This window comes from Silene latifolia, chromosome 10 (genome assembly GCF_048544455.1).
Source record: "Silene latifolia isolate original U9 population chromosome 10, ASM4854445v1, whole genome shotgun sequence".
Classification (NCBI taxonomy): domain Eukaryota; kingdom Viridiplantae; phylum Streptophyta; class Magnoliopsida; order Caryophyllales; family Caryophyllaceae; genus Silene; species Silene latifolia.
The window spans coordinates 61538298-61549253 of NC_133535.1; positions in this window are offsets into that span (position 1 = coordinate 61538298).

Sequence of the window (10956 nt, forward strand, 5' to 3'; positions counted from 1 at the left end):
AGAACGAGCAGGATGATAAGGGAAGGCAACGGAATCCGGGCGTCGGAAATTGGGCGACGGCCGGCAACGAGAATGTAGAAAGCGAGGAAGAGAGAAGAATTAACTCAGGATACCAACGGTTGAACTAATGTTGTGTGTGTTTGTGTATGGCATGATGTATGGGTTTCTAAATTAGTTTTTTATTAAGACAAACTATTGACAACGGGTGCTCAAAGACGAACCGTTGTTATATGTTAATAACAACGGGTCAATAAAAGTCAACCGTTGTCAAAAGTTTATTACAACGGTTAAAATATACCCGTTGTAATATATTTTCACCAAATTTGCGCCAAATGAAATATGTCAAAAAAAACATTGACAACGGGTAGAGGTATTACACCCGTTGTTGAAAGTATTAACAACGGGTAATTTAAATATAACGGTTGTTATTGTTGAACCTCTTTTTTTTTTTATTAAAATTATCAGAATTCCATTACAGTCCAAACTCAGAATAATACATACTCGTAATGTGAGAAGCACCATATACTTTGCAACATTATTCAAAGAATTTCAACACCAAAGATCCACATCTAATAATAAGATCAAGAAAATAAGACAACACTAGCATGCATGCATACTGCATATCTAAGCTACAGGATTTATCATGCCATGCAAATTTGGGAATTTTTATTTAACAATATAATGACCATTATTGATTTACCAATAAATTAAACCATCAAATTATTGGTCTGAAAATGACTCAAAATGTTGGTCGTCCATATCACTGTGTCCTGATGAACTATCTCAGGATCGGGGACGTTTCTTGGATGTCATAGTTTCTTCGTTAACCCAAATACCTTCACCATGGTCATCACGCATATAGATGCTTTCAGTGTCCTTATGATCAGTGTCAACATCGTCGAAATAAGATACAGTGGTAGACTGATCCATTCCCTCAAAAACGACATCCTGATCATCATCACCATTATCGGATGGACTACTCCTTCTACTCCTTATAGACAGTACAACAGACCAATTCTTATCCATAGGATCGGTGACATAGAACACTTGTTTAGCTTGGGATGCCATTATGAAAGGATCATCCTTATTATTGCCAAACTTACCCAGATTGACCAACGTAAATCCCATCTTATCCTTTCGGACACAATGGATGTTGTTATCAACCCAGTTACATCGAAACAAAGGCATTGTGAAATCAATGTAATCTAGTACCAATATTTCTTGAATAACACCATAATAAAGGCATTTTCCCCAAATATGCTTTTTATCTTTTGAACTAGCAAAGTGCATTGCCTCAAATTCAAAACTCACACCACTATTTTGCATTGTGCTCAACTCATCTTCCTCGCGGGTGTAAAAAGTATATCCATTAATGGCAAAACTGCTGTAAAAGGTGACCCTGGCATTTGGACCTAAACCAAGACGTAGTAACCTAGGAGAGATGTCATCACCAGTTTGATCAGTACACTCTAAGACAATATTCCTAAACCACTCTGCAAACGTCTTCGTATGCTCGTTCCCAATACACTTCTCAGTCTTGTTTGGGTGATCGTATTTGAGCTCATCTTTGTGTTGTTAAATATAAGGTTGCACCTCATCTTCGTTGTTTAGCACATACGTGTGTGCTAAATGCAACATTTCACGTGTCACATTTTTTTCAACCCGGCCCCTAATACCTTTTCCGGTCATCCAGTCACTATGACGATTCTTAGGAACGCCAATCAACTCCTCAGGGGAGAGATGAGCGTAACAATATGAAAGAGCTTCGTCTAAAATAGCGCGTTCAGCAATACAACTTTCCGAACGATACCGATTAGATGTATAGTCCTTGTAGACTTTCATCAATCTTTCGAAAGGATACTGGTATCTCAAGTACACGGGCCCAAGGTACAAAATCTCCCTAACCAAGTGAATGGTCAGATGAATCATGATAGTGAAGAAAGAGGGTAGAAAATACATTTCCAACTGACAAAGAGAGGTTACAACGATGTCCTGCAATGAATCCGAGTCATCGGGATCAATGACTTTCTCGCATATGGACTGGAAAAAGAGACAGAATCTAGTTATAGCATATCTTACCTTTTCAGGTAAAATGGAACGAATAGCCACAGGTAGTAATTGTTGCATCAAAGTGTGACAATCATGTGACTTTAACCCGGTGAGTTTTAGGTCTTGCATCGACACTAGGCTTTTGATGTTCGACGAATAACCATGTGGCACTTTAATTCCATTCAAGCATGCACATAACTCTTTTTCTCATTCCGTGAAAGGGTATAAGTCACGCTGGCGGTAAAAATGTACGATTACCTCTCTTCTGTGGTGCCAACTCTAGCCTAATACCCATCATTTTCATATCTTCCCTAATCACGGCGTTATCCTTTGTTTTACCACGAACATTCGAAGGGTATTGATAATATTATCACGTATATTTTTCTCAATGTGCATGAAATCAAGGCAATGCCTCGACCTCCAGTCGGCCAATATGGAAGTTTATCAAAAAATATGGATCTTTTCTTATACCCACGAGTAGAAAATTTAGAGCCGCTCTTCTTCCCATAATCTATCTCAATATACTTTACTTTCTGATAAACTTCATGCCCACTCAAAATTCTAGGAGGTTGACGAAGTTCTTGTCTTCCATTGAATGCTTTCTGCATCTTGCGATAACAATGGTCATGATACAAGAACCTCCTATTTCCCATATACACATACTTACGAGAAGACTTCAAGTATTCAGACTCGATATCCTCCCCACACAATGGACAAGCCTCTTTCCCATGAACTGTGTGCCCAGAAAGGTCGCCATAAGCCGGATAGTCAGTTATTGTACACAATAACATCGCTCTCAAATTGAAAGTTTCGTTCTTATATGCATCAAATACTTCTATCCCACACAACAATCGCAAATCATCTAGAAGAGGTTCCAAATATACATCTATATCATTTCCAGGTTGTTTAGGGCCGGAAATTAACAACGACAACATCAAATACTTTCTTTTCATGCACACATATGGAGGTAAGTTATAAATAGCCAACACTACTGGCCAAGTACTATGTTAGCTACTCATGTTTCCGTGTGGGTTCATTCCATCGCTGGGACAGCGCTAGACGTAAGTTTCTAGGTTCATTGCCGAACTCGGGATACTTAGCGTCGAACGATTTCCATTGCTTACCATCTGCCGGGTGTCTTAGCTTTCCATCATTTATTCTTCCTGTTTCATGCCAAGTTAACATTTTTGCATCATCGGGATTCGCATAAATCCTTATGACTCTTGGTATCAATGGAAAATACCACAACACCTTAGCCGGGATCCCTTCCTTATCCTTATAACGCCACTCCAAACATTTAGGGCAATTGGTTAAGTTTTGATATAATTTCCGATACAATATGCAATCATTTGGACATGCATGTATTTTCTCATATTTCATACCCACTCCTCTTATTAGTTTTTTCGCCTCATATGTCATAACAGGTAGAACATTACCATCAGGAAGCAACTCCTTTATCAAGGCTAAAAAACTAGTGAAATACGTGTCACTCACCCCATTTGCCCCCTTGATATAATACAACTTCACCACAGCCGACATTTTTGTGAACTTACAACCAGGATACAGAGGTGCTTCAGACTCACACAACTTCTCATACATGTTGTTAAGGTCATCCCAATTACTAGTGTCATTACCTACATCTTCAAAAGCAATGGACTCATCATCATTCTCTTCATTATCTATAGACCTAACATTCAACTTCTCTACTTCCAACTCTTCCAACTCAAAAACTCAAAGAAACTCGGGATCATCAGTTAGCCTTTCGTGTACCTCAACATCATCTTCTTCAGAGTTATTCTCTTCCTCTAATGATTCCCCATGAAAAATCCAACGTGTATAGGATCGACTAAATCTCCACTTTTCTAAGTGTATTTTAACGTCCGGAAAAGACATATAGCTAATATTACCACATCTTTCACAAGGACATGCAATACTAGAAGAACCTTTCAAATTGTTCGAAACGAATTCATAAAATTCAGCTAAACCATCCTTGTAGGTGCGGTCACTCATATTTGCATCAATCATCCAAGTTCGAGTCATTATTCTACATTCTTAATAATAGGCAACTAATTCAGAAAATACAATAATAGGCAAACAAATAAACGAAATTCAGGAAAGCAATTAAGCTAAATTATCAACAAATTAGATAATAACCCAGAAAAATCCTATATCTATAAGCGTTGCTAAGAAACATATATATACCTGATTGATAAACACGATGAGGGAGAGAAGACGGTAACAACAGTGACGGAGATGAAGACAGAGAGACGACCAGGGAGGAATGGAGGATGATATAGTAGCAGTATTAGCTTGTGTTTGTGTTTTGTAGCGTATAGCAGAATAAAGCAATCTGTTGTTCTTAAGATTTTCATAACATTAATAACAACGGTTATTGAGTCTACAACCGTTGTTAAAAAGTATTAAAAACGGGTTCTAATGTAACCGTTGTGATTACTTTTCACTAATTTGGCGCCAAACAATTAACAACGGTTAAAATTTAACCGTTGTTATTAGTTTTTTCATTAACAACGGTTTTTCAAGTATGACCCGCTGTTAAAACTAATAACAACGGTTAACAACACAGAACCGTTGTAATTAAGTTTGGTAAAATTCGCGGAATCAATTCTACAACGTGTTTTGATGATTTTCGTGAATAGGCGTTGTTAAAGGGCCGTTGTGGTTGCCTGTATTTGTAGTAGTGTAACAATATATTATATATATTTACCAAAAGGAAAAACTAATAATATCGGGTAGAAGATAGATGATATTTGAGATTAATTATAATCCAACATACCATCCATTTGTTATCTATTTCACCCATCTGGTATCCAGGTGCAGCCTGCAAGTGAATTCACATTGAATGATATCACATCTTAATATCGCAGACCGTGAATTTCACGGGTTTAAAGCTAGTGTAACTTTATTTCACAATCATTGTAACTTTAAAGACTTTATGTGCAACTGTAGGTTAACTTCAAATAATTGGCTATTTTATAACTACATCGACCTTATGTGTAACTTTTCAGTCATCACTGTGTAAATTTATTAGCTTAAATGTCCGTGCTTCTTCAATGCCTATTGTGTATAACTTGTATAATTCTATATGTTGTGTAACTTCAATGCACATTATATATAACTTTAACAGTGGAATATAAAACTTCAGGTGATGATTTACATCTTTTACAACCTGCCATGAAACTTCCAATTCACATCAATGTAACTTCAAGTTTTTTCTGTGCAACTCCATTTCATAACCACTATAACTTTAAATACTTTATGTGCAACTACATGTTTAACATCAAACAATTTTGTAAATCACAACTTCAATCACTTTATATGTAACTTTTCAGACATCAATGAGTAACTTTATTAGCTTAAACGTATGTGCTAATTCAATGCCCATTATGTATAATTTCTAGGACTTTATTTAAATTTTACAGCTGCATCGTGCCACAAACACTTTATTATGTGCATATAATTCCTTTTCTTTCAAACATTCTACAGCTGCATCGTGCCGCAAGTGTCCCTGAATTAGCAACAAATTTTCAAGATTCAATAAAATGTATAACTTCTTTGTTCAGACAATGTAACTTTAGAATTATATGTAATAACTTAAGTATTCTACTACATAGTTCATTACTTTATAAAAAAGCTTTATTATAGCCGGCCTTTATATAATATTAGTTATGGTATGCTATATTATTTCCTGGGCTTTACTTAATGTCGAAACTACTTTTCCTACATGAACCTTTAGCGACAGTCACCTCCAGTCCATCTACTTCAGCATAACCCCCGGCCATACATGTATCGATAGAGTAAATGACCTCTTATTGAAAAATCTGACGGGTATACACTTTTGCACCATAATTCTCAATAGCTACATGCGTTGCAGTTTTTGGTGATGAGTGTCGAGTATCATTGTTAAGCTTTGTCTGCGTTTGTCGTTGATGGTGCATCACGCTCTCAAAACGCATGCAAAACTCAACCAACAGACCTGATTTCTGTTCAAATGTCTTAAAAAAACTATTAGTGCTCTCCTATCTCTGCGTTGTCCTTATAACACCGCCAATATTCAAGTCCTTGCAATGCGCCATCACCCACTGCCTCCTTTTATCGTATGTTTCTGTAAACCACTCATCATTGACAAGACCATGTTCTTCCATTATTTCCGCCCAACTAACATCAAGGTCTGCTGCTTCTAGGTTATCGTCCTATATAATGTGATTCAATTTCTGAAGAAACTCCTCATAATCCACCATTCTCACCCCGAACGTAGCTGGCACCTTGTTCATAATATGCCACATACAAAACTGGTGGCGCGCTGTTTTTAAGACAAGGGGGCGGCTTTAATAATACTCGGATTCTGATCTATTATAATGTACCGAGGCTCCTTTTCCCCCATAGCATTCAAAAACTGGCTGAAAACCCACTAGAATGATTTATAGTCTTCATTGGCAATAAATGCCCTACAAAAGGTTACTAACCGTTTATGGTGATCTACATCGGTGAATGGTGTGAAAATCTGATGAGTCATAATTATATACATATTTATGCCTCCCTTTAGTTACTTTTGATACGCTTTTCGTGCTAGTTTACATTAATTATATGCCTTTATTGTCAGAATGTCGATATTTCCGCTATTTGGTGTTTAATGCAGGAATGATGCATTTATGGAGCAATGGAATAAAATGAGCACCGCGGAGTGGGCATGAAGGAACACACGGAGCATGGCACATGAATCTAGAAGAATAAAGGAAAAGAAGTGAGAAAGACAATACAAAGAAAAGAGCTGAAACAGGAGAATACTCGATCTAACCTGAGCACACTCGATGGAATTGGAGTGTACACGATCGAATGCACCTAGGCTCGATCGAGTACACATCGAGCTGAGAGTTTTCGTGCAATTTCCTTAAGTCGCTTACACATTATTATAAATACCCAATTCGTACCCTATATTATTTTTACGCTTTATTTACTTCTAAAACCCTAGAAAACTCTTAGTGTAGACACCTCGTTTCTGCATCTCCTGCCAAACAAGGAGTGATGATTGGGCCGCATGTTAAGCATATGTCGCGATTTTATGACGTTTCGTAAATCGGTTAATAAATGGTAACTCGTACACTTGTATACCCCATGGTCATCATCTAGGTGCCATTACGGTCGTTTTGACAGTAATTAGAGTACATTTAGAGTCCGGGTCAAAAACCGTTTCTATTTTCTAAAACCTTCAATCCCGAGTTAAAAAACAATGTGCTTGTCTACCTAAGGTTCGGATGCCATAAAATGTTAGGATTATATCTCATTTTGAGTCCATGTTACTTCTATAGGCTAAACTTAAGTTTACATTGCAAAATGTGCATTTCATTTAGCTAAAATGACAACTCGACCTTTAGGGCCGTTTTACGAGGTGATAACGACTTTTTTGGGTCTGGCCTATTTCACAAAAAGTTCTAGATGTTTCATTTAGCTTTCCAACGCCACCGAAATCACCTTAATCCGTGTCCCGTAGAGAAAGGTATGCCTAATCTAGGACAGACTGTCAACGCGCTTTCTTGCAGCGCAGGAAACCGCTCTAGAGAGAACGCACTATTTAATGCGCCTCTTCCCTGTGGGGTTTCTCAGTAGAATATCAAAGTCGGTGTGTTTATTTTCTATTTATTTCCTAGTTCTACCCTTTCCATAATTCCTCCGTGTGATTAGTATAAATCGAGGCCTCCGCCTCACATATTCCTCACGTGAGTGTCCGCCCTTCTCTTCTCCCTTTGCATTCTAAGACCGCACTCTTACTTTTCGAAGCCTACGTGGTTGATCATGCAACCACGTAAGCTCAGATCATTCTGAGTACTAGTCACGTTTGCATGACCGATCAATTTGACCAATACACGTCGATCAACTTAATCTACTTTTTCTAAATCCTCTTTAGAGGGCACTTTCATTCTACATCGAGTCGAGCAATCACTAATACGACACGACAACTTAGTTAATATCGCTTCGTCAAACATGTAAGCCCGAGGGTGTAAATCCCATTTTATTTATTGTATTTTATTTGTACCAATTAATGTACGAGTTTACATCATGAGAATGATTAAAACCGTTTTCAAAAATAATGTTTTAAAACTCTTTTGACGGAGAAGCAGAAAGGCACCGTCGAGAAGAAACGCAACAGCTGTTGCGCCTTCTGGAACAGTCGCAACACTTGCTGCGCCTATTCGAGAGTCTGCTTAGCCGCTGTTACTCTTCTTCTTCTTCCTAGTGTTTCTTCATTGTTTTGTTCAAAGGTTTTCTTCCGTTTATTCCTTCCTTTCTGATTTTCATTCTTTCTCATTTACAATTTGTTTTATAAAATACTTTTCGACTTAAATCCCTTATAATTCGATATTTGTGTGTTTTCGTCATTAAATTCGAACCCGGATTTAAGAGGCTCGATTTGTTCATATCAAGCCCCTTGAATTCGTCTTTGATATATGATTTTATTTCTTCTATATGATTTTATTTCCGTTTCTCATTTGAAGTTTTTTTATTAACCCGTTCCCGACATCGCATAATAGATAACTTGTAATACTTCGTTTTAATTTGTTTTTATTGCTTTGCGACGATTCCCGATACATATTATCTGACTAAATCAACTTCACACGAGTTTTATATCAATAATACATACGAATCAAACAATCAACGATAACAATTAACGAGTCTGACTTTCACAGTCAGAACCCATCTCAAGAACAGTCGCATGAACTGATGCGCCTCTTCTAAGGGATGCAGTAGATGTTGCGCCTGTTCTGGGGTGGTTTCTGCCTCTGAACTCGTCTTGTTTTGACGTAGGCTTTACAATTAGGTTTTAATCGGTTATTATCCTTATTATCACCGCTAATTCGACATATTTTGATATTCTTTTATTCTTTTATTTTCCTTTCAAATCCCTTTTTCAAGCGTACTTGTGATGTAAATTCAATTATTCATTTTAATTAAATTGTAATTTATTTCATATAATTCATGTATGGTTTATGTATGGTTTATATATCTGGAAATTCATATATAATCAACTTAATTCCCAATTCGACCTTTAATTGAGTGCTAAATTGCTTGGCCACCGACATAAGTCTAATTTCACATGCTAGGATTAATCCGTGTTTGTTGCATCTCGTGCATACAATTGACAACATATGAAATATAAACGATTTCCCCGATCATTAGTAGAGGCCGCTATCGAGGCGGGCGGGATTAGGTGTTCAAATAAACGAGCTTCCTAATACGTACCCTCGCCCATTACACAAGATCTCTGTTAGCATCCGTATTCATTGGCATCACGAGAGTCATTCTAGACATAGAATGCTAAGGGTAACGAATTTCTTAGTGATCATGTCACTATTTTGTGTCTTGACATGACACGAGGTATTCGAACAGTTCCAATTTTCCATAAAAATTGGTGGCGACTTCACAAATGCAGTCTTGTCAAACCTTCACCGGTTTCAATGCCTTTCAAATTGGTAACGTCCCATGACGTACCTCGGCCTCGGGGCAGAGTTCGTAGGAGAAGTGATGCCGCCTCGAAACCAACGCGCGGGTGCGCACAACGCGGGTGGCTGTGTCCACAGTTTGGCGAATCCGCTGGGGATGATATAATTAGACTAAGTCTGGTGTTACCTGTGAAACTTGAACAAGGTTAGGGAATAGTTTATATGAGACAGTTGTAAGTTTTCATTACTTAACCTTCAAGGTCGTTTTAGCCAGCCTTCCTAGGCTGAACCCAACCCATTCGACCAATCGTCCCGTTTGGACGGTGCAAGTTCCTATTTGCATCTAAGTATGGATATAGATTGACGTCAACCATACCACGATGCTTACTCATATTTGTATCAAGAGCCTTCACTACTCGCGTGAATGGACTAGGAACTGACCCGCCTTATGTTTGGCAAATACCTCTCCATAAACCATGGTATGGTGGCTTAGTATGGCAACCCACCCTTTAAACCAAAACCTTCTAAAAGCACTTAGCATACCGTTATAATGTCGATGTTTGTGTTTAAAGTTTGTATGTTATCACCTTTCATAAACAAAACTTTGACGAAATTTTCAAATAATCATTCTTCAAAATACAAAAATGAAAATCTTTCAAATGGCCAAAAAAGCTCAAAATCAACAAAGTCAAGTCGAAACTCTTTCAAAATTTCAAAAATATGTTGACCATTTCAAAAAAATCAAAAAAATCAAACTTCAAATTCAACACTCTTACGATCACACACAATGATTGTTTAGGACAACATTTCAAAATCAACTTTCTTCCAGCTCACGTGACACACACGTGTCTTTTCTCCTCTTCTTTTTATAGTCAATCCACAAGTCTCGTCTGAGTAAGTATGCAAAATAGTCGAATGTGTCCTGATTCGTCATCGGTTCTTATATTCAGCCCAAGATGGTCAGAATAAATGAAAGCGCAACAAGCGTCCATGGTCCTAAAGGAAATGGTAATAGTCAAATCTTGGCCGCGCTACTCTGTCTTCAGACTATTTAAGATGTCGCTATGCTCGCCTCCAAACGATCGAAAATCGCATCGTGGTTGTAGAACCAGGACTCCCTCCTATGGAGGAACCTATTCTAAACAATGACGACTCTCCACTATTGATAAACGATTCTTCCCCAATTCTCACCGAAGCTGAAAATCGTCTTCAATATTTTGAAGAGCAATTGACGTACCTAAAAGGGGATGACATTTACAAGGAAAATAGTCGAAAGTATGAAGCTGTAAATGCCCAACTACCAACTAATTTCAACATGACCGACATCCTGAAATTCAAGGGGCACGAAAACCCTCTAAAACACATTCGTGCTTTTGAAGATTACATGTCTATCAAGGGCATCACGCCAGAGATTTTCTTAAGGATATTTCTGATGCGTGTCTAATATATG